This window comes from Triticum dicoccoides, chromosome 7A, assembly GCF_002162155.2.
Source record: "Triticum dicoccoides isolate Atlit2015 ecotype Zavitan chromosome 7A, WEW_v2.0, whole genome shotgun sequence".
Classification (NCBI taxonomy): domain Eukaryota; kingdom Viridiplantae; phylum Streptophyta; class Magnoliopsida; order Poales; family Poaceae; genus Triticum; species Triticum dicoccoides.
Genome location: NC_041392.1, coordinates 543,403,375 through 543,428,092, shown reverse-complemented (window position 1 = coordinate 543,428,092; position 24,718 = coordinate 543,403,375). Strand labels below are relative to the sequence as shown.

Sequence of the window (24,718 nt, the reverse complement as noted above, 5' to 3'; positions counted from 1 at the left end):
TCAGAAAAAAGAAATCATCGCGTTTTACGATACGGAGCCGCCGCCAAGCCCTAAAACCTCTCGGGGGGGCTGATCTGGAGTCCGTTCGGGGCTCCGGAGAGGGGGATTCATCGCCGTCGTCATCATCAACCATCCTCCATCACCAATTTCATGATGCTCACCGCCGTGCGTGAGTAATCCCATCGTAGGCTTGCTGGACGGTGATGGGTTGGATGAGATTTATCATGTAATCGAGTTAGTTTTGTTAGGATTTGATCCCTACTATCCATTATGTTCTGAGATTGATGTTGCTATGACTTTGCTATGCTTAATGCTTGTCACTAGGGCCCGAGTGCCATGCTTTCAGATCTGAACCTATTATGTTTTCATGAACATATGTGAGTTCTTGATCCTATCTTGCAAGTCTATAGTCACCTACTATGTGTCATGATCCGGCAACCCCGAAGTGACAATAATCGGGACCATTCCCGGTGATGACCATAGTCCATAGTTTGAGGAGTTCATGTATTCACTATGTGCTAATGCTTTGTTCCGGTTCTCTATTAAAAGGAGGCCTTAATATCCCTTAGTTTCCAATAGGACCCCGCTGCCACGGGAGGGTAGGACAAAAGATGTCATGCAAGTTCTTTTCCATAAGCATGTATGACTATATACAGAATACATGCCTACATTACATTGATGAATTGGAGCTAGTTCTGTGTCACCCTATGTTATGACGGTTACATGATGAACCGCATCCGGCATAATTATCCATCACTGATCCGGTGCCTACGAGTTTTCCATATACTGCTTCTCGCTTATTTACTTTCCCGCTGCTACTGTTAGAATCACTACAAAATACCAAAAACATTATTTTTGTTGTCTTTACTTTTTTTGCCGCTACCACCACTATCATATTACTTTGCTACTAAACACTTTGCTGCAGATACTAAGTTTCCAGGTGTGGTTGAATTGACAACTCAACTGCTAATACTTGAGAATATTCTTTGGCCCCCTTGTGTCGAATCAATAAATTTGGGTTGAATACTCTACCCTTGAAAGCTGTTGCGATCCCCTATACTTGTGGGTTATCAGTACCTAGCTTGTGCTACTCGTCCTGACATCTCATTTGCTGGGTGCAAACTGAGCCAGTTTGTTTCCAATCCGGGAGATGTGCATTGGCATGCTGTTGAGTGAGTGATGCATTACTTGCAAGGTATTGTGAACTACGGAATTCACTATTCTGGGTACCCGACGGTACTTGAGGGATATAGTGACTCAAATTGGATATCTGATGCTGATGAGATGAAAGCCACAAGTGGATATGTCTTCACACTTGGTGGTGGTGCTGTTTCCTGGAAGTCTTGCAAGCAGACGATCTTACCGAGATCAACTATGGAAGCAAAACTCACAACATTAGACACATGATGCGTCGAAGCAGAATGGCTTCGAGAGCTTTTGATGGATTTGCCGGTGGTTGATAAACCAGTCCCGGCTGTCCTTACAAACTGTGACAATCAAACTGTGATTGCCAAGGCTAAGAGTTCAAAGGACAATATGAAATCCACAAAGCACATAAGAAGAAGATTGAAATCTGTCAGAAAATCAAGAAACTCTGGAGTGATAGCATTGGATTATATCCAGACTGCTAAAAATCTGGCAGACCCTTTTACGAAAGGGCTATCACGGATTGTGATCGAAAATGCATCAAGGGAGATGTGCATGAGACCCACGTAAGTTGCCATGGGGGTAACCCAACCTATGTGATCGGAGATCCCGTGAATTAGGACATGGGAAAACAATCCAGCAGTCAACTGAGGAGAGTATCCTTACTAACCCACTCCGTTGGAGATGCAATAATACTCCCAATTCTGTAAGGAAGGCTGACTTTTGTCTTAATGTGTTCCAAAGCTTATGTACGCAAGATGCTAATCTACAAAGCATTCTTTGGAGGAACACACCTATGTGAGCATGACTGCTAGTCACAGTCTATGAGATTGGGTCATCTGTAGAAGCTCATGAGAAGGTACGGAGTATGACTAATAAGCTCCACACGTGGGATTTAGCCTTCGGTAGCCATGTATCAGTTGACAATAGGCGAAACTTCTGCACGCCAAACTGACAATTCAAGGCATAGTTTATTGTTTAGTTGTGAAGAAGTCTAATCCTATTGCTCTAGTTGGAAGTTTAACTTAATAGTCTCCACTGAAAATTCTGGTATATCAAACATTGTATGGAACAGTTGACAAACTTATGTGCCTCGAGATCTGGTGGGGGATTGATGTATTATGGATGGGCTTAGGCCCATATAAGATAATAATCCCTAGTTAATATCTAAGGCCCATGCATGTGTACGACAAGTGGTGGGAAGTGTGGGAAGTTTAGTACCATACTGCTACAGTAAGAAGAGTGAGACCTCTTTATAAGGGCTGCTCCATCATTTGCTATTGGTAGCTTGGGAATATGAGCTGTACACGCGCGCTCCTCCTCCGCCGCTCGCCTCGCCTCGCCACGCCTCGCCGCGTCACGACACGCGCGTGCCGCAGGATGCGGGAATGAGCCGAGCCAAAGTTTATTTTTGACGGTCAAGAATGGTTAATTAATCTCGGATTAATTAACGAGTCGCTTACGGAAGTGCCACTGTCCGAGACGTTGGATCGTGGGCTGTTCGCGGACTCGCCCATGGGCCTGAGCCCAGGCCCATCTACCTGACGGCCTATATAAGAAGGCACTGGCTAGTGGAGTGAACCCTAACTCAATTCACTCACTCCCTCTCGCACAACCCTAGCCGTCATCTACTGTTCCTCTCTCTGTGCTGCTTCCGACGATCCCATCCCGACGACGCGTGCACGGTTGGTTGGGAGAGCAGGTGCCTCCGGAACCCTGTCGTTCGAGATCCTGCCCGGGAGAACGGCAATAAGGTTTTTGGGAAGCGTCTCGACGCGACTGCTCCCGATCCGTCCCCGTCTCCGTCCGCCTCTGCTTCCACTACTTCCCCTACATCGATCCCATGGCTGACGACGAAGCCATCAAGAAGAAGGCCTCGACCAATGCCGAGGCTACTGCTGCCGCCGCCCTATTGGCCTGGTCAATCGGAGGGTTTGACTCGTTCATCCCCTATTTGCTCGTTTATGTGCTAGCCGTATATATGTTGTTCATAGATGTTTCGGTTTTATGTACTGTACGTGCTCACATGCTTAGATATCAGTATGAGATGCATATCATATTTGCCATGCTTACTGTTTACTTGTGGATTAGATTAGTCGAAAAAGTGCTAATATTTCCAACAATAGGCTGGTCTTCTTGTGTCGAGGATCAAATGGTTCAGTGCAGGAACTATCTGGCAGCTCATATCTTGGCAATTTACTCTGTTATGATTGGTTGTTGCATCATTGTGAGTATCTAGTTCGTCAAATATATAGTTCACACATTTATCTCTACTAGTAAGCGTGCACGTGCAACGCACGTCTCCATTAACACATAATTTGTACCCATTTATATGCAACAAGGCCATACACACATAAATATATAGGAGTGGCCAAGTGTAAATCGACTGAAAATTTAAAATGGGCCAGTCGATTCTTTCCGGCCATCCAATGCAAAATGAACAATACGATCCCTTGTTCAACCCTGAGACTTTCTTCTACCTTCGACAATTCCTTCCCCTAGTCGTCCAATGGACCGCCAGCCACCATCGTCTGGCCCTCCCTGGAACCTCCTCCCACCGCCGTGCCGCTGCCGCCCTTGGCCTCTCCTGTTTTTCTCCGGGAACCTTCACCATTGCTATGCTACTTCCCCACCCCTACCCTAAGATAGATGATGAGGTGGCTTGCCAGCAAGCTTCTTCCTCCCCTCCAGTGAGCTTCTTCCTCCTCTTCGCCTATTTCTCCCTTCAACCAAAATCGACTAACCCGAATTTGAAAGTCAAGCGACTAACATGTAGCTATTGTGTAAATATATATCTCATGCACATCAGACAATATTACCTATTTAACGTTACAATAAATGTATGGAAGCAGAAATATCATTCAATTCATCTATTGATAAAAAAATTGAATTGGACAACACCGGACACTATATGTGACTTGGCCAAAAGGGCTAAAAAACAAGAGAAGGTAAAAGAAAAAAGACACACCAGACGCCCCCTCTCAGTTCTCCTTGGTCCTTGCCTCGTCACCTACCTTCCCGACCCTTATCTCTTCACTGTCTCCCCACCACTCCCTATTCCATGGTGGCCACAAGCCCACAGCTCTCTCTCTCTCCTCAGACCGCCCCTCCTGTTTTTCCCCACCGCCGACGCGAGGTCCCGCACTCTTCCCACTCTTCTCAACCCCTCCTCAAATCGGTCGCCGAAGTGCCCGAGGATCCGCTCGAGCTCGGCATGGTCGCTGGGCGCGGGACGAAGGCCGACGCGGAGGCGCGGGACTCGTCTCCACCAGATCGGCGGCCGTGGCAGTCATGCGTCGCAACCTCCGCCCCTGGTTCCTTCCTCTCTATATCGCTCGTCGGCGGCTCCCACCACCCTGTGTGTGCGACTGCGCTGCGCCCTGCAATGCCCAGGCACGACAGCAGTACCCCGGTGTCTGGTCCCCTGCAAGTGCAAGCCGGCGCCGGTAGACGATCTATTCCCCTCTTCGGCTTTCATATATGCTTATTTCTGATTTGAGGTACTCCCCATTACCCACTTCTGTTAATCCCTAATTGCTATCCATTCCTGTATAGTACATATGTAGCTCAGTAGTCTAGGTTTAAGCATGAGAGTCATTTTAGAATCGGGGAGAAAAAATAGAAGTTGGGGTGATTCTATTTTCGTACTGTCTAATCTTGGAGTAAGATGTTCGATTAGACGTTCTTAACTTCGCTGCAACAACTGTTATGAGTGGGGATTCTAGTTAGTTAATATTCTTGAGGCAACCATGCTGCGATAAAGTTGATTGATTGGTGGATTTGGATTCTGGGTGGCTAGGGGCGCTAGGGACCAAGACGGATGAGGTAGATTTGGCTTGATCCCGCTAAAGAAATTTACTTCTGTTTTGAAAAAAGAAAGCATGTTTTTAGAAGTTTTCAAATGCGAGCTTTATAGTAAATCAAAGAGGATCAAGAGAAGCATAGTAGGATACTACAGTAGGATAAGTATGTATGAGTGTATGACTCTAGGATAATACAGGTTGACGAATGAATAATTGATAATGTAGGATAATGATGATGCTATGGCTGTCATATAAAGGACGGTGGTTGGTTAAAAGAGCTTATCACCTCAAAAAATGCCTTTCTGTGAATAACTTGCCTTTTTAGAAGTCCATAAACATCTCTGACATCTTCAGTACTACTTACAACAGCTGCACAAGTGATATTCATGATATAGCACAACCGTTTAGATATATTTCTTGTTGTCCCGGACCCCCGGTTATAACATAAGTTATTTTGCAGGCTTAGACGAAATGGATATTAAAGACCATCTAAGAGTGAGGGAATTTGTTCCATCCTAAATTTTTGGGACTGGAATAAACACAAAGATGGGAATGGGAGGCATACCTGCCTGCCATATACATCAACCTGAAGCTTTCAAGCGTTGTACAGAACAAGTAATTGACAGGTTTACTTCATGATAGTCTTGGATTTGGTTTGGCCAAAATGATCAGGTACTTACTCACTTAATTCTGAATATACCAGTTATTTGTTGAATGTATCAGTTAGACAACGGTGATACATCAAAGTGTCTCATTAACTGAAACGACTTAATTTTGGAGGAGGACTACCCTGTTTCCAAATCCTAGCTCCGTCGTTGATTCTACCTGAATTTACTTTAGTAGATCTTCTCTTGTAAATTCAAATTGTTTCCGAGCCTATATGTTTGGTTTCATATTGTTGTTTATCATGCAATACTTATCCTGCAGCTGCACAAGTGATATTTACTCTCTTGGTAATGGAATATAACCTCATTTATGTACAGAAAAATGCATATTTTTGAACTGGGTTTTCTTATCCACTCTCTTGGTCCAAGTTACAAATAGATCGTACTAACTGGGTTTTCTTATCCACTCTCTTGGACCAAGTTACAAATAGATCATACTGACTGGGTCATATTCATTCAGTCATACAGATTTGAATACTATACTGTTAAAACAATATGATGGTGGTCTCCAGTTTGATGCACTGTTAAAAATCATGCTGAAGTCACAGGAGGTAGATCTATTATGATCTGTACAAAGATGATGCATTCATCATCACACTGTTGTAAATATGCAAATTTGAGAGTGAAGAACATTGTTATAAAGTTGCAAATTTGACAGGGATTAGGGAAGGACAATGAATTACGCATATATATGTTAAATAGAATTTCCTGTAAAATCAGGAACTGATCGGCCCCATCACATTAACCCAATTGAATATCATGTAAAATCATACCGTGTTCCATTGGTGCAGGCAGGTGCGTTGCCTGAGGAGTTCGTCGGTGCCGATGTCGTCAGTTGTGGAAGGCGGCGATGGCCAACAGTGGCTGGGCGGCGAAGGTCCAACAGTGGCTTGGCGGCGCCGACGTCTGACTGTAGTGTGCGTCTGAACGGCGACATCGAAGAAAGTCTGAATGGCGACGTCGAAGAAAGACATCGAGATTAACTGGGATGGAACTGGCCACATATTGCGCACAAGAGGATAGTCTGCACTTGCGTTGGCGAGAAGCTCGTCGACGCGGGCGTCGTCTGCTGCGCACGGCGGCGATGGCGCAGGACAGGGCGGGCTGCTGCGACGTACGTCCGGGGTGGGCAAAGGCAGGTAGATCAAGCTGATTCCCAGAAGTTTAGCCATTTGTTGTGAGGCAGGCGTGTTAATTCCCGTTAATTGTGGCTAATTTTCTGTAGTTGATTGGCTCGTATGTGTATATATGTTTTTGACGCGAACGCAATGGGTGGAAGTGTTTTTTTTTTTGCGGGGGAGGTGGAACTGATCGATGGCAGAGTTTCGTCCGCTACTATAAATTGCTAAACGCACATAGGTGAGGGCTGACTTTTATGTGGACGGTTAGATGCCTGATCTTGGGGTGGTAATTTGTTTTGTTTGCCCTGTGTACATTTATCTGGGTGGGCATAGTGAAGAATATGTTTGCTTGTTTAATAGTAGTAGAGAAGTAGAGATAGACTGCTGATGATGTAGCTTTCTAATTCTTTTTTTAACACAGCTTTCTAACATTTTGTTTGTTTTTTTGCGGATATTATGACATTTTCTTTGAGCTGCATTTCTTTCGGGAGTACTTATGTATTATGTAGGTGTTGATTATGCTCTGGCACTTACGGGATTCGATCTTACCACACACAAAAAAGTGTTGTAAAATGTTTCTATAGATCCTGGATTTCCTGTAGCAAAGTAGACCTCATGTATAAGATTTATTATCCAATGAAACAAAATCATGTGCTCATGGGAAATCTTGTCTGTAGAGTATTATTGTTTGGCATTCCTCCTTTTCTTCAGCTGTTGGTTTTGTCGGCGTATGCCATGGGCATTGGGCTAGTACATCAGCCCCACATAATGTTTTTTCTTGCGGGCAATGTTGATTCTAAGCAGCTTCAAACAAATGAGATTTTGAAGGATTCCTAGCATGTCGAGGGATGTCCATTTAAATACTACCCCCTCTATCCCACTTTATAGTGCGCATCATTTCCAGCTCTAATACTAAAGAGTGAGGTGGAGCTGCAGTTTTGACTAAACTAGCCATACATGCATGTGGTCTGTCCAACCCAGTGGGTGCTCCTACATGTCCCGTGAGTCAAACACATTGTTATCTTTGCCCAAATAAGCTCAGCGCCGCATACGTGCACTACATTGCAGAATTTTACAGAAAAAAGTAGGGCCAATTCCAGTTCTGCCTCTAATTTGAACCCACTACTCAGTTTTGCCCCTAATTTTCAGGTATGCTCAGTTTTGCCCCTCTGCCGTTAGTGTCACTTATAGAAATGCGCTTTTGCGCTGTTACCGTCCGGTCAAAGTACTTTGACCATCCAGAAAAAAATAGCAAAAAAAATCAAAAAAATATGAAATTTGGTGGGATCGAAGATAGTCATGTCCGCAAGGCGCGTGCACAATTTTGTGTTGGTTGGACACTCTGGGAGCTCGTGGCAAAGGAAAAAAATAATAATTTATGCCTATGAACAGTAAATTCGAAAAAAATAGCAACAAAGTTCAAAAAAATTGAATTTATTTGGCGTCAAAGAGGCTTGAGTGCACAAGGTGCTTGCAAGTTTTGGTGATCAAATGAAGTACGAGGCGCTCTAGAGAAAAAAAACAAAATACTGCATTTTTTCAAAGTTTTTTTGAGCTAAATTTTGTTTTTTTTTCTCCACGAGCTCCTACGATGTCCAAACACAACAAAAACGTGCACACATCTTGCGAACCTGAATATCTTCAGTCCCACGAACTTTCATATTTTTTTGATTTTTTTTCTATTTTTTTTTTGAATTTACTGCTCGCATGCGTACAAAATTTATGTTTTCCTTTGACACGAGCTCCCGGAGTGTCCGAACGGCATGAAAATGTGCACGCGCCTTGCGGACATGACTATCTTCGATCCCACCAAATTTCATATTTTTTTTGATTTTTTTGCTATTTTTTCAGGGCGGTCAAAGACCTTTGACCGGACGGTAACGACAGAGAAGGGCATGTCTATAAGTGAAACTAACGACGGAGGGGCAAAACTGAGCATATCTAAAAATTAGGGGCAAAACTGAGTAGTGGGTTCAAGTTAAGGACATAGATGTAAATGTCCTAAAAAAATATACGCACTATAAAAGAGAACAGCGGGAGTATGACAATTCAACCAGTTCAAATTGGACGGACCGACCACCGAAACTATAATTCCTTTAATGTACCAAAACTCTACCTCAAGATACCTATCGCCACGAGGGACTCACGGCAAAGTTTTGCAAGCACTACACCAAAGGACTTGCATCGGTGCTGTGTTGGACGTTGAATTTTGGTACATTGAAAGAATCATACTTTGCCACCTCGAAAGGTAAATTCAGCACCTCTCTGGTCATGCGATCATGGGGCCATCCTAAGGCAAATAATTAACGACAAAAGTAACGAGCGAACGTTCTCACCTTGTCGATAGATCCGAACGAGTTCGATCGGCTCCAGCGCTCCACCTTCCGTCCGCTTTTCATTTTTCGCAAAAAAATGAGCAGCAGTAGGAATCAATCCTTCCACCTATTGCACGCATTCTACTACCGGTAACCAGCCCAGCTAACGCTTTCATGTGGTTAAAGATATGTTACACTTGCTTTTATCGTATTACTACTCCTTTGCATCTACAACCAAAAAACTAGAAAATAAATTTGATGTGTGTGTGTGGTGTCTTTGGACTCGGACTTGAGTCTCTCGTAACTAAGCTCCAGCCCATTAACCTGCTCACTTAATACTTTTTTTATTATCTTACCCCCTAATTTTATGCTTTTAAATAGCCTTTTGGTAACAGTAGGCAGTTGTATATATAGTATTAAAAGCGCTATTGTCTCTCTCCATTATGATAGTATGTCTCGTTGTCTTGCTTCCATTTCCACCTTGTCCGAGAAATATAAATAATGGGCTGAAAAATTAAGAGCATTGAAATGAGAGCACACAATCCTTGCTTCCATTATGGTAGCATGTTTCTCTCCATTTAAAGACCAGAGCACACAACCAATGCATGTCATCGGGCTCCTGGACTTGATAACTTAGGTACAGAAACCACGATAACTTTGCCTCCATGGATAAAAGTTGTTGAAAACCTATCACCGTAACTTTTTTGTAAATAGCATGATAATATACACTCCGGACTTGATAATTTAGGAATAAACACCACGATAACTTTCACCCGTGGAAAAAACTTGTTGAAAACATACTCCAGTAACATCTGTGTAAATACATGGTAATATAGGCTCCCGGACCTGATAATTTAGGTACAAATACCATGATAATTTTGACCCGCGAAAAAAAGTTGTTGAAAAAACACTCTGATAACTTTTTTGTGTGTAAATAGCATGATAATATCGGCTACCGGTCCTGATAACTTGGGTACAAACACCACGATAACTTTGATCCCATGAGAAAAATTGTTGAAAACATACAACCGATAACTTCTTTGTAAATAACATGATAATATACACTCTCAGACTTGATAACTAAGGTATAAACTCCACGATAACTTTGACCCGTAGAAAAAAGTTATTGAAAACATACTCCAGTAACATCTGTGTAAATAACATGGTAATATAGGCTTTCCGGACCTGATAACTTAGGTACAAACACCACGATAACTTTGACCCATGAGAAAACTTCTTGAAAACATACTCTGATAACTTTTTGTGTAAATAGCATGATAATATAGGCTCCGGTCCTGATAACTTAGATACAAACACCACGATAATTTTGACGTTATTTTTTGTTGTTGAAAACATATCACTGATAAATTATCGTATAAATAACATGAGCTGATAACATGGAAAAATATTGTTAAAAATACCTCCCAATAACTAATGTGTAAACAACATGATAATACACACACATAAGAGCTGATAACTCATATACAAATATCATGGTAATTTTTTGACCGAGGGAATGAAAATTGTTGAAAAAGATACCCTCGATAATCTTTGTGCAAGATAGTAATATACACAACAAAGCTGATAACTCGCTGCAAACATAATAATCACTTTTTGACCCCTGGATAAAAGTTTGTTGAAAACATACCCCCCGAAACTTTTGTGTAAATAACACGGTAACTTATGTATGACAGACGTGATAACTCACGTAGCCCGGGTGTGGTAACTTTTGGTCCGAAAAAAAGTCATCAGAACATATCAACATGGGATCTAGTTTCGAAGATCTCGTCGAGACACTTTTTTTTGTGAAGACGGTTTTTTAATCGAGGTGATGGTTTGAGCTACAAAACATTTTGAAGTTTGAAAAAAAAGAATCTAGAATGACATCAGCTTTCGTCCTTTAGTGAATATATGCATGTAATTAGAGGAAGGAGTGCACGTGAAAGGAAAATTAGTCATTCTAATGCATGCATGTATATAATTAGAGTGAAGTAAGGATTGTTCTTGCCTATTGCTAAAATCCGAACGTTTGGTAGTTATAAAAGTCCAATAATTAATATTTGTAACCGTCAGCAGAAAGGCTGAGATTTCCACCGACTAATTTAAGACGTGGCACTAGTAGAAAACGGGCCTATTGTCCCGGTTCGTAAGGGCCTTTTGTCCCGGTTCCTGAACCGGGACTAAATGGTCGTTACTAATGCCCTGTCCGTTTAGTCTCGGTTCAGTCCAGAACCGGGACAGATGAGCCTCCACGTGGCCTGTGTGCGGAGCCCAGGCAGGAGGGCCTTTGGTCCCGGTTGGTGGGACCAACCGGGACCAATAGGCATCCACACGTCAGCATTTCTGTGGCTAGGGTTTTTGTTTTTTTTTTGAAGGAGGGGGGGGGGGTTAATTTAGGTGTTTCATATATTGTGTTAGCTAGCTATAATTAATAGAGAGAAGTGTCCTCTCTTATGTTCGTGCTTGGTCGACGCTACATACTATACATACGTATAAAAGAGGACTAGACACGCTAGCTAGCTAGTAAGTAAACGAAGGAAAAAGAAGATCGTCATGAACATATATGCATACAGAGAGAAATGATATCGACCACATCTCCTTCTCCGAGAGATTGGTCGAACAATAAGTTCTCGTATATCTATCTGATAGTACCGGCTACATATATACAATAATTATCTCTTACAAATATAATCTCCTAACATACGGACGCATGGTTCACATAGTATTCTCCGTCTTCAGCGATCACGTGGTCAAGAAAGAATGCCGCCAATTCCTCTTGAATTGCTCGCATGCGAGCTGGTGCTAGGAGTTCATCCCGCTTCCGAAACATCTAATTTGAAGAAGGGGATCAATACATATATATATATATATATGAATGAATGAAACTCAACACAAATGATGGTAACAAAATAAAATTATGAATGTTGTTATTTACGCACTTCATATTGTTCGTCAGAGTAGCCCCGCTCACAGGTCGTGTGGCGGATGGACTCGCAAACGTAGTATCCACAGAAACCATTCCCTTGTTCCTGCCACAACCACTTTACAAGAAATAGAGGTCAATCAAACTGATAAGCAAGAATGCCAAATGGTATTGATGAAACTAGCGCTTGAATCACTAGGAGATGCGTGGAACATGCTACTATAGTACTTACTTTCGGGTGTCTAAATTGCAGCTTCTTCGGCAGTCCTAGAGCTTTTTTGGTGAATTTTCTCCAAACCCTGCTAGACAAAGAAAACAATTACTTGATATATCAGGAAATGAACAAAGTTGCTGATATGGTGGATAATGATCGATTTAACTTACTTCTCGAGCATTTGAGTCATGTCCGCATAGTCCTGGGGATCTTTTTGTCTCGAGTCTAAGACGGTTACTAGTCCCTGCTCAAGCTTAATCTCTAGGAGAATATAGTGGAAACAGCACACGCATGCATAACTCATCAATTACATTACTATAATCTTGACTAATATATAAGGGAAACCGAATATGCACAAGACAATAACACTCACTTGAAGTTGTAAGGAAAGAGCATTATATCTTTGTTTTCATTTATTACGAACGATTGTAGCAAGTTGGCCTCGGTATCTGCGGCATGAAATTTAACCTCAGTTGCATCTATGAGATTTGTGTTAATGAACCCAATATCACCTATTTATCTTTTCTTCAATTCGACGATCTTCAATCTGCATAATATAGTGAGGATAATTATAAATACATGCAATGAAAGAGCTGAGCTATATAGAGAGACTTAGTGACAGAAGTAGTACTACTTACAGACAGTAGCAAGTGACCGTTACTTTATCGAGGACCAATTGATTGAAAAACTGAAAACTCCTCAAATAGAACAGGCAACAGTTCAATTCCAACGAGATCATGCTCCTTTTAACTCTCACATACAAAGTATTCCTCCCCCAGACTCTCTGCGGATTTTCAAGTACCAATCATGCAATCTTCGCATCATCGTTGATAGAGATCTTTCATTTTTGACAAGAGGCTTCCCGTACTCGTATCTTTGTATCTGCACCTCCAAGAAATCATAATGTACATCGTCGGGCAGGTAATCTCCAAGATTGCTATAACCGGGCACCATCCTCGGATCATTAGCGACGATGTCGCTAGGCACCTTGAGCGGGGGGCACGATTGCTTCGCTTGTTCGCCGAGCTGGGCAATTTGTTTCCCAGCTCGTCGTTCTTTCAGCCTTTGATCACTGACAGTACTTCCCGACCGCTCCGCTTCGGCAAATGCCTTTCCAATAATGCGCTCATAGTTGCCTTTCAGCGGAGACTTGGGTGGTTTTGTCAGGGCAGCCAGAGTGCGCTTCGCTTTCACCGGATCTACCTTCTCCTCCGAAGGTGGATGTTTCTTTGCTTTCACCCCTTCAAAGAAGTTCCTCACTTCTTCTCGCGCGATCTCGGCATTCTCCTCCGGGGTTCTCGTATGGTAACTTCTCTAGAGTCTTCAGAGAAGGACCGAATCTGTATGTCCTCTCGCCTCTGGCTGTACTGCTAGACGCCGGCAGAGCAGACAGAGCGGCTGTCTTCTTTACTTGCTTACGAGGCGGAGGAGAAGGACTACGACGCGCCGGAGCGGCAGCGGGTCTCTTCCGCCCTTGCTGACGAGGCGGAGAAGGAGGAGGTTGGCTGCTCGGGTGTGCCGGCGCAGGCAGAGAAGGAGGCGGAGTGCCGCCACGCGCCGGAGAAGGAGCCGGCCGAGTGCCCTGATCGTCACTCGCCGGAGGAGGGGGCGATGGAGGAGTCGGAGTGCCCTGACTCGCCGGAGGAGGAGGAGGAGGAGGCGGAGGCGTCCAGTTCGGAAGGTTGATGAGCTCCTTCCGCCATAGGCATGGAGTCTTCAGAGCAGAACCCAGCCGAGTCTCCCCTTCACTGGTAGGGTGGTCAAGCTGGAGGTCCTCAAATCCCTCTGTTATTTCATCCACCATCACCCTAGCATATCCTTCTGGAATCGGCCGGCGGTGAAAATTTGCGCCGGGTTCAGTAGGAAAAACAGAGCCAACAGCCGCCTTGACCTTCATATTAATCCATTGCGTCATAAGGTGGCAATTTTGAGATTCCATGATAGCATCCACGGGATAGCTGGCAGGAGCCGTCAAGACATGCTCCGGTTGAAGCAGCTCGGTGGAAGCCATGCTGCTTCTCCGCTGAGATGGCGGGGTAGCTTCGGGGGAAGCTTCGGCAGTTCGTTTGCTGCAATTTGCTTCTCGTTCCGTCCAAATGCACTTCCCTGATACAGGGTCCAAGTTTCCGCCAGCCCCGAAGAACCAAGTCCGGCAACGGTCTGGCCAGTTAATTGTCTCTGGTTCGATCCCTTTATCAACCAGATCATTCTCAGTCTTGGCCCACTTAGGCCGGGCTACGAGGTAGCCACCTGACCCCATGCGATGGTGATGCTTCTTCTTCGCAGCATTTTGCTTGTTTATCGCCGACATCTTCTTACTCTTTTTCGATGTCTTGTGGGCCACAAATGCGGGCCAGTGATCTCTGATCTTCTCATATCTGCCCTTGAATTCTGGTGTCTCTTTTTTATCGACAAACTTATCCAGCTCGTTCTTCCACCTCCTGAATAGGTCTGCCATCCTCTTAAGAGCAAAAGACTTGATTAATTGCTCTTTAACTGGCTTCTCCGGATCATCCTCTGGCGGTAGGGTGAAATTTGACTTCAGCTCAGTCTAAAGATTATTTTTCTGCATATCATTGACATAAGACACATCAAGGTCTTCTGTAGCCGGCTTTAACCATTGCTGGATGCTGATCGGGATCTTGTCCTTAACCAGAACCCCGCACTGAGCAACAAATGCGTTCTTTGTCTGAATGGGTTCAATCGATTGGCCGTGGGCGCGATTGCTATGATCTCAAACCTTTCATCCGAGCTCAACTTTTTCTTCGGGCCTTGTCTCTTTACCAAAGTTGTGCTCGATCCGGAGGGATAGAAAAAAGAACAAATACTTAATTAATATGTGTACATACCAAAACAATGAATGCATCAATTAGCTAGTCAGCACAGGCTTAACTAATATATATACCTGGCCGGACTCAGTTCGGTCACCGGAGCCGTCATCACAGTCACCTTCTTGCACCGGCATTGGGTCACCGGAGCCGTCCTCACGGTCTCCTTCTTGCACCGGCATTGGGTCACCGGAGCCATCATAATCATAGCCAGCTGCTTCCAGACCATCGGTGTCGTTGAGAAACAACGAGCAGACGGCATCACTTCCTCGTGCGATTATGTCCCCCAACAACTCTTCTTGTACTTCGTCTCGGGCGATGTCCATAGTTTCTACAAATATTTACAACATGGCAATTATTATTCAAACATGACAGATGGATATATTAGTGGCAAACGTAGAACTAATATTAATTAGTGGCCTCGACGCTGCTTCTCTAGGGTTTGGGGTGGCCTCGGCAATGCTTCAAGGATAAAAAGAAGAAGAGGAAGAAGAAAAAAAGAGGAGAAGAAAGAATAGAGGAGAACTCCTCTATTCTTTCTTCTCCTCTTTTTTTCTTATTCTTCCTCTTTTTTTTTATCGGGAACGAGGGTCGTCGAGGGTCGCCGAGCGGTAGAGGAAACCCTAAATAGCAAATATCGTCGGTGTGAGATACATGTGGCCATCGGTGTCGGACACTACATCCACGTCCCACAAGAAAAATTATAAACTTTCTGTTAGTGCCATTAGTTTTAAAAAAATTATAAACTTTCTGTTAGTGCCATTAGTTTTCAAATTTGAACAGTTAAAATTTGAATTCTTTGAAATTTGTGTGAATCACAAGTTTGTGATTAACTTTACTAAAAAAATGAACATATATGCACCTATAGAGAAAATTCGACCTAAATTCATAGTTTTCAAATGAACTCTGAAAAAGTTGGCATAGCATACTCGTGTGTTACAAAGTTGACATGGTATCATCATAATAGTTGTGGGAGAAAGTCTTCATTTTTTCTTCGCTTGTGTCATTTGCTTATTGCGCCGTAACCATGGATAATCTTCATTGTTTATCAGGATGCTTGGGTCAGCCTTGACATTGAAGGGAGGAATTTCATGAAACTTTTCATAATCTTCAGACATGTCTGTCTTGCCCTCCACTCCCAGGATGTCCCTTTTTCCTAAAAGAACTATGTGGCGCTTTGGCTCATCGTATTATGTATTCGCTTCCTTATCTTTTTTTTTCTTGGTTTGGTAGACATGTTCTTCACATAGATAACATGTGCCATATCATTGGCTAGGACGAACGGTTCGTTAGTGTACCCAAGATTTTTCAGATCCATTGTTGTCATTCCGTACTGTGGGTCTACCTGTACCCCGCCTCCTGACAGATTGACCCATTTGCACTTAAACAAAGGGACCTTAAAATCATGTCCGTAGTCAAGTTCCCATATGTCCACTATGTAATCATAATATGTGTTCTTTCCGCTCTCGGTTGCTGCATCAAAGCGGACACCGCTGTTTTGGTTGGTGCTCTTTTGATCTTGGGCGATCGTGTAAAATGTATTCTCATTTATCTCGTATCCTTTGTAAGTCAATACAGTCAAAGATGGTCTCCTGGACAACAAGTACAGCTCATCACAAACAGTGTTGTCACCTCTGAGACGTGTTTCCAACCAACTGCTGAAATTCCTGATGTGTTCACATGTAATCTAGTCGTCGCACTGCTCCGGGTGTTTGGAGCGCAGACTGTTCTTGTGTTCATCGACATACGGGGTCACCAAGGTAGAGTTCTATAGAACTGTGTAGTGTGCTTGAGACCAAGAATATCCGTCCCTGCATATTATTGAGTCACTTTCAAGAGTGCCTTTTCCAGTCAGTCTCCCCTCATACCGCGATTTATGGAGACCTATCTTCTTAAGGCCAGGAATGAAGTCAACACAAAACCCGATAACATCCTCTGTTTGATGGCCCATGGAGATGCTTCCTTCTGGTCTAGTGCGGTTACGGACATATTTCTTTAGGACTCCCATGAACCTCTCAAAGGGGAACATATTGTGTAGAAATACGGGCCCCAGAATGACATCTCGTCGACTAGATGAACTAGGACGTGCGTCATGATATTGAAGAAGGATGGTGGGAACACTAGCTCGAAACTGACAAGACATTGCGCCACATCACTCCTTAGCCTTGGTATGATTTCTGGATCGATCACCTTCTGAGAGATTGCATTGAGAAATGCACATAGCTTCACAATGGCTAATCGGACGTTTTCTGATAGAAGCCCCCTCAATGCAACCGGAAGCAGTTGCGTCATAATCACGTGGTAGTCATGAGACTTTAGGTTCTGGAACTTTTTCTCTGGCATATTTATTATTCCCTTTATATTCGATGAGAAGCCAGTCATGATCTTCATACTGAGCAGGCATTCAAAGAAGATTTCTTTCTCTTCTTTCGTAAGAGCGTAGCTGGCAGGACCTTTATACTGCTTCGGAGGCATGCCGTCTTTTTCGTGCAAACGTTGCAGGTCCTCCCGTGCCTCAGGTGTATCTTTTGTCTTCCCATACACGCCCAAGAAGCCTAGCAGGTTCACGCAAAGGTTCTTCGTCGCGTGCATCACGTCGATTGAAAAGCGGACCTTTAGGTCTTTCCAGTAGGGTAGGTCCCAAAATATAGATTTCTTCTTCCACATGGGTGCGTGTCCCTCAGCGTCATTCGGAACAGCTAGTCCGCCGGGACCCTTTCCAAAGATTACATGTAAATCATTGACCATAGCAAGTACGTGATCACCGGTACGCATGGCGGGCTTCTTCCGGTGATCTGCCTCGCCTTTGAAATGCTTGCCTTTCTTTCGACATTGATGGTTGGTCATAAGAAATCGACGATGGCCCAGGTACACATTCTTCCTGCATTTGTCCAGGTATATACTTTCAGTGTCATCTAAACAGTGTGTGCATGCGTGGTATCCTTTGTTTGTCTGTCCTGAAAGGTTACTGAGAGCGGGCCAATCGTTGATGGTCACGAACATCAACGCCTTTAGGTTAAATTCCTCCTGTCTGTGCTCATCCCACGTACGTACACCGTTTCCATTCCACAGTTGTAGAAGTTCTTCAACTAATGGCCTTAGGTACACATCAATGTCATTGCCGGGTTGCTTAGGGCCTTGGATGAGAACTGGCATCATAATGAACTTCCGCTTCATGCACATCCAAGGAGGAAGGTTATACATACATAGAGTCACGGGCCAGGTGCTGTGATTGCTGCTCTGCTCCCTGAAAGGATTAATGCCATCCGCGCTAAAAGCAAACCATACGTTCCTTGGGTCCTTTGCAAACTCATCCCAGTACTTTCTCTCGATTTTTCTCCACTGCGACCCGTGAGCGGGTGCTCTCAACTTCCCGTCTTTCTTACGGTCCTCACTGTGCCATCGCATCAACTTGGCATGCTCTTCGTTTCTGAACAGATGTTTCAACTGTGGTATTATAGGAGCATACCACATCACCTTCGCAGGAACCCTCTTCCTGGGAGGCTCACCGTCAACATCACCAGGGTCATCTCGTCTGATCTTATACCGCAATGCACCGCATACCGGGCATGCGTTCAGATCCTTGTATGCACCGCGGTAGAGGATGCAGTCATTAGGGCATGCATGTATCTTCTCCACCTCCAATCCTAAAGGGCATACGACCTTCTTTGCTGCGTATGTACTGTCGGGCAATTCGTTATCCTTTGGAAGCTTCTTCTTCAATATTTTCAGTAACTTCTCAAATCCTTTGTCAGGCACAGCATTCTCTGCCTTCCACTGCAACAATTCCAGTACGGTACCGAGCTTTGTGTTGCCATCTTCGTAATTGGGGTACAACCCTTTTTTGTGATCTCTAACATGCGATCGAACTTCAGCTTCTCCTTTTGACTTTCACATTGCGTCCTTGCATCGACAATGACCTGGCGGAGATCATCATCATCGGGCACATCGTCTGGTTCCTCTTGATCTTCAGCAGCTTCACCCGTTGCAACATCATTGGGCACATCGTCTGGTTCCTCTTGATCTTCACCGGCTCCCCCCGTTGCAGCATCACCGTATTCAGGGGGCACATAGTTGTCATCATACTCTTCTTCTTCGCCATCTTCCATCATAACCCCTATTTCTCCGTGCCTCGTCCAAACATTATAGTGTGGCATGAAACCCTTGTAAAGCAGGTGGGAGTGAAGGATTTTCCGGTTAGAGTAAGACCTCGTATTCCCACATTCAGTGCATGGACAATACATAAAACCATTCTGCTTGTTTGCCTCAGCCGCATCGAGAAACTCATGCATGCCCTTAATGTACTCGGAGGTGTGTCTGTCACCGTACATCCATTGCCGGTTCATCTGCGTGCATTATATATAATTAAGTGTCCAAATTAATAGAAGTTCATCATCACATTAAAACCAAAGTACATACATAGTTCTCATCTAACAACATATAGCTATCCAGAGCATCTAATTAATTAAACCATATATTGAAACTATGTAAAACATTTCAATGCGAAAACAAATGCGATCATAATCGCAACCAAGGTAACAATTGATCCAACGACATAATGATACCAAGCCTCGGTATGAATGATATATTTTCTAATCTTTCTAATCTTCAAGCGCATTGCATCCATCTTGATCTTGTGATCATCGATGACATTCGCAACATGCAACTCCAATATCATCTTCTACTCCTCAATTTTTTTTATTTTTTCCTTCAACAAATTGTTTTCTTCTTCAACTAAATTTAACCTCTCGACAATAGGGTCGGTTGGAATTTCTGATTCACATACATCCTACATAAATAAAATCTATGTCACGTTGGTCGGCATAATTTTCATAAACAATAAAGGAACCAATAGTTATAAAGATAATATATATACCACATCCGAATCATAGACAGGACGAGGGCCGACGGGGGCGGATACCAAAACCACCGCACTATATAAGATGCAATAATAAAAGTAAGAAAATAATACAAGTATCTATGTAAACATACAAGTAAGAATATTTTTTCCTTTCAGAAAGAAGATAAGAACAAGAGGCTCACCACGGTGGTGCCGGCGATGAGCTCGGCGCGGGTGATCGACGGCGGTGAAGACGGGGACGGGACGTGATGGACCACTAAACCTAGACAAATATTGAGGAAAATGAAGCTTGGAGAGGAGAAAGCTTAAGTAGTGTGGCTCGGGCATTCCATCGAACACCTTGTGTGCATAGGAGGTGAGCTAGAGCACCACCAAGCCCTCTCCCCCTCGGCCAGAAAAAACAGAGCAGTGTGCTCTGCTCTTACGCGATGGAGTATATATAGGCACCTCATTGGTCCCGGTTGGTGGCATGAACCGGGACTAAAGGGGAGCCTTTGGTCCCGGTTCAAGCCACCAAACGGGACCAATGATGATGGGCCAGGAGCGAGGCCCATTGGTCCCGGTTCGTCCCACCAACCGGGACCAAAAAGTCCAGACGAACTGGGATCAATGGCCCACGTGGCCCGGCCGCCCCCCCTGGGCTCACGAACCGGGTCCAATGCCCCCATTGGTCCCGGTTCTGGACTGAACCGGGATTAATGGGCTGACCCGGCCTAGACCTTTGCCCCCTTTTCTACTAGTGTGGGTTGATGATCCCCGGACCGGATCCTTCACTTCTATAGTACTCCCTCCGTTTGAAAAAAAATTGTCCCTCAAATGAATATATCTAGCATCAAGTTAGTGTTAGATATATCCATTTGAGAAACAAGTTTGGGACAAGCTTTTTGGAACGGAGAAAGTATCTAAGAGTGTCTCCAGGGCGTCCAAAATAAGTGTCGTAGTTTTAATTCAAATTTAGACTTAAATCATGATACTTATTTTGAAACAGAGGAAGTAGTATGTTGCTACACCAACTGAAATATTTACTTAAAAAAATAAAGACTTTTTATTTTGTAAAAGGAGGTTAAGCCCCCGGCCTCTGCATTAATCGATGCATACAACCATTTTTATTTATTATTCAACATAGGTATAACAAGACCAAACATCAAGCTACCCGAAGCCATCACTCACACTTACAAAATTTGATAATGTGGAGTGCTCTCATTCCCCATATTCAAAACCGGTTGCGTCGTCGATTCATCCACATAACATATCGAAACCCACAACCGGTGAAGAAGACCTAAAGCGTACACCACATGCACACGTTTTAGACGCCACCATCATCGAACCGCTTACCCATCTTCAGAGATCCGCTTCATCCTTGCCAGTCTGTTCATCCGTCAACGCCACCAGGACACCCAACGGCGCCACCGCCCCGTGCTTGTCCGTCCAGACGCAAAGATTTTGAAAGATCTGTCGTGCGTAGCACTTGCCGACCAGGCATGACACAACGTAGCACCTGTCGGTCAGGCATGACTTTGACATCTCCATCAAAAACTTCGTGCAAGACGAAGTCGCTCCACCCTCCCTGCCTCTGTCTTCCGGCACTGCTAAAAGAAAAGCTACCTAGCCGGTGCATGGTACGACTGAGATAACTTTTTTTCTAGGGAACGGCTGAGGTAAACTTGCTTGTGCTTGCCGTGAAATTCCTGTCTAGTTCGATCATATGCTAGCAGCTACCTAGCCGGGCTAGCTATTACGGTAGAGCACTCGTATGATTGATGAGATAGTAGCAGTCCACAAAAGCAGTCAGCGAGTGTCAGGGATGGGCATACACAGCTGGCTAGCTGGCCTCATTCATTCATTCACTCACTTTGGATGGATGTAGCTCGGCTAGACAGCACGTAGTACGTACGTGCAAATGCACTTGGGCTAGTTCGTGCTCGTGCTGCTGCTACCATTATTCACACGCACACGACACGACACTGGTAGAGCCGGTCGACAGGACGATGCCCACTCCATCCAGTAGTAGCTTTGCTTCGCCATTGGTGCATGCGTCACGTCTCAGATATCCACCACGTACGTGTCGTGCCGTGCCGTGCCGTGCGTGCGTGCGTGCGTACGTGCGTCAGTTTGATAGCCTGTGTTAGTACGTACGTGCTTTTGATACATCAGCAAGTTGTCCAGGACAGCTGCAGTTTTATGTACCGTTGTAGGAAATGAAAGCAAATCGAGATGCTTCATTCCAACAGTACGCATCTACTCTCCTAATAATGCATGCACATGAGTGCAATGTCACTGCTACGAATTGATCAATCGAGATGGATGGATAGATGGACGCTAGGTGAAGCATCCATATCGGTCGATCCAGCCGTACGTCCCTTTGCCGATCAGGCGAGCATGCATGCATGTAGTACTTGACAATGATTCCGGTGATGGGCCAGCAGCCTTAAACAGCATTAACGTGGCATGTTTGTTTCTTGCTTCGGGTCTAGATGCACACTCGAGATAGATAGATACATCTGTCGACCACATGCGATCCTCTGCGGCGAGATCAAATCAACCATACGAGCTGATGCTTGACGTGCAAAAAATCGTGTGAGGAAACTGAGGGAGGTGTACAGGGAATCCAGAGCTTTCGGCACAGATTCCAACGTGATTTGACAATGGACTATTGCTTGCTTCGACGTGCTCTACTGCCGCAATACCTTTTCGAGTGTAGCCGAGGGAAGTGTGCGGGCGGCTATGTGATGTGTAGCAGTATTTCCTCCATCCGGATTTATTGGAATTACTTGTGTTTTGAATCGAAATGTTGATCTAAATACAAGGGGGCACAATAGAATACTACGTAGAGCCAGGCCCAGCCCCGGTATCTGCTTCTGGATGGAGGGACGTTAGCATAGCATGAATGTACAATCCCTAAAAAGTTCAAATTTTGAGAAACAAAAAAGACAAATCTTGCATGAGTGTTTTGCAGAAAACCACCAAAACATTACAAAATGACACGTTAGTCCACATCATGTGATGCTGCCCATTCGATCTCAGATCGACGGCTAAGGTCGCACGGGAGCACCTAGCACCAGATATTCTCCCTCCGGATGGAAAAGGTCAAATCATGTTTATCCGGGATGAAAATTTGGATACACATTTTCATATGATTTGGATGAAATGAAAAAAATAGAACTGTCGTCTTACGATGGTGTGTGATAGGGAGAGTGGAACACAATGTGATTGGCCCTCCTATCGCACACGATACACAACGGTGTAAACATGTGCGATTGGGCGAGCTATCTCAAACAATCAATCGAAACAAAATGTGTGAGAACTGTCATACATCTCACAGGATTTGCATGATGCAATCGTATGCGATGCTCGACCTAACACAGACAGTTTAGCACGGTTCAACGTGTGAGATTGATGACTTATCACACATGTGATGCAAGGGCAGCCGTTTGCGAATTGTGGCGTATCACATACATAGAGTTGGATGAAAATGTGATGTATTGGCCATCGCAAATGCTTCATCTACACAAAACAATTTGTGATTTTTGCACCACCACACACAGTTCGCCTTCATTTTACGAATGAGATTACATTTATCATTGGACATGGTGGCTTTGAAGCTGACATGTGGAATGAGAAGCTATCGGACAAGATTGGAAACGGTCCTAGGGTCCGGTCACACGTATATTTGTTCCTTAGTGTGTGCGATGATCAATGCATTCATACGTCTTATATGTATTTGTAACTTTTGTATGATTTATGCTACATTGATATAAATTTTATACACTTTTCACACACATTTATCATTTTTTATTGAAATAACATATTAACCTAGTGCCTAGTGTCAGTTCATGTTTTTGCTGTTTTTGAAATTTCAGAAAATTACCATACAAAAATCCATTAAAAAACAAAACAAAATAGGTGGGGTGTTTTTGTGCTGGAAGAAGAACAGGGGCCAAGGCCTAGCCCCTAGCGGGGCCCACAAGCTCTAGGCACCCTACTTACAGGGGGACCTAGACGGGAAGAATACATTCATTCTACACCTCCCATGGATCGATAGACTTAGGTTATCCACTTGAGAAAAATTTGTTGTTGTACAAAACTTTGTGTTTGGAGGCCAAAACAGTCTACAAAAATAGAAGTGTATAATAGACATCATGCATTACCCACGGTTCTATTCTCGTGTGCCCTTTTCTAATATATCACACATGGTTCCGTTCTTGTCAGAGTGTGTTGTTTTGTTTTGCATTGCACACGCTCATGTTCTAGAACATTGTGCTTACTAGATGACCAAAAGCATGAAAAGTCCCATATTATTTGAATTATCCCTACAAATGTCAAATTTGCAAGAATTTACATTTGAACAAATATTGCCCACATCAACCACATTCATCACAAATATTGGTCATGGCGAATAATGGATGCTAGCTAAATTTAACACTTGTACATATATGGAGCACTGATCAAAATAAAGCATTGTCATAATCATAGTCTACGAAGACGAAGACCTTATGCCAGCCACACATCACATGGAAAAAATACATTCATGTATAAATGTTTAGCAGCAAACACACCAAACAATAATTGAAAGCATACTTATTTTGTAAAAGGTTTACTGAAATTTCCATCCACTATAGTGACGTAGTTCTAGGTGAAGAATTGGGTGAGAAATCCCCTAACATTGAGCATCTCAGCTTCGTATCAGCAAGCCAACCTCGATATCTTTAAAGAGTTGCATGTTTTTAATGTCTAAATGTGTAGTACGTGTAGAGTAAAAAAGTATTGAAGTAATTAAGACATGGACTTAATTACTTGTGATAGAATGTGAGAGTTCGTTGTTGCAGTAGATCAACATACATA

At 43.8% G+C, this 24,718-nt stretch overlaps 1 long non-coding RNA gene across 1 annotated transcript; it reads left to right on the top strand.

Annotated features, from left to right (window-relative positions):
- The first annotated feature begins 4,137 nt into the window (after positions 1-4,137).
- Positions 4,138-7,213, top strand: LOC119331223. Its single transcript, XR_005160424.1, has 3 exons — positions 4,138-4,646; positions 5,410-5,621; positions 6,406-7,213. It is a non-coding gene; the product is annotated as an uncharacterized LOC119331223 (long non-coding RNA).
- The last annotated feature ends 17,505 nt before the right edge of the window (positions 7,214-24,718 follow it).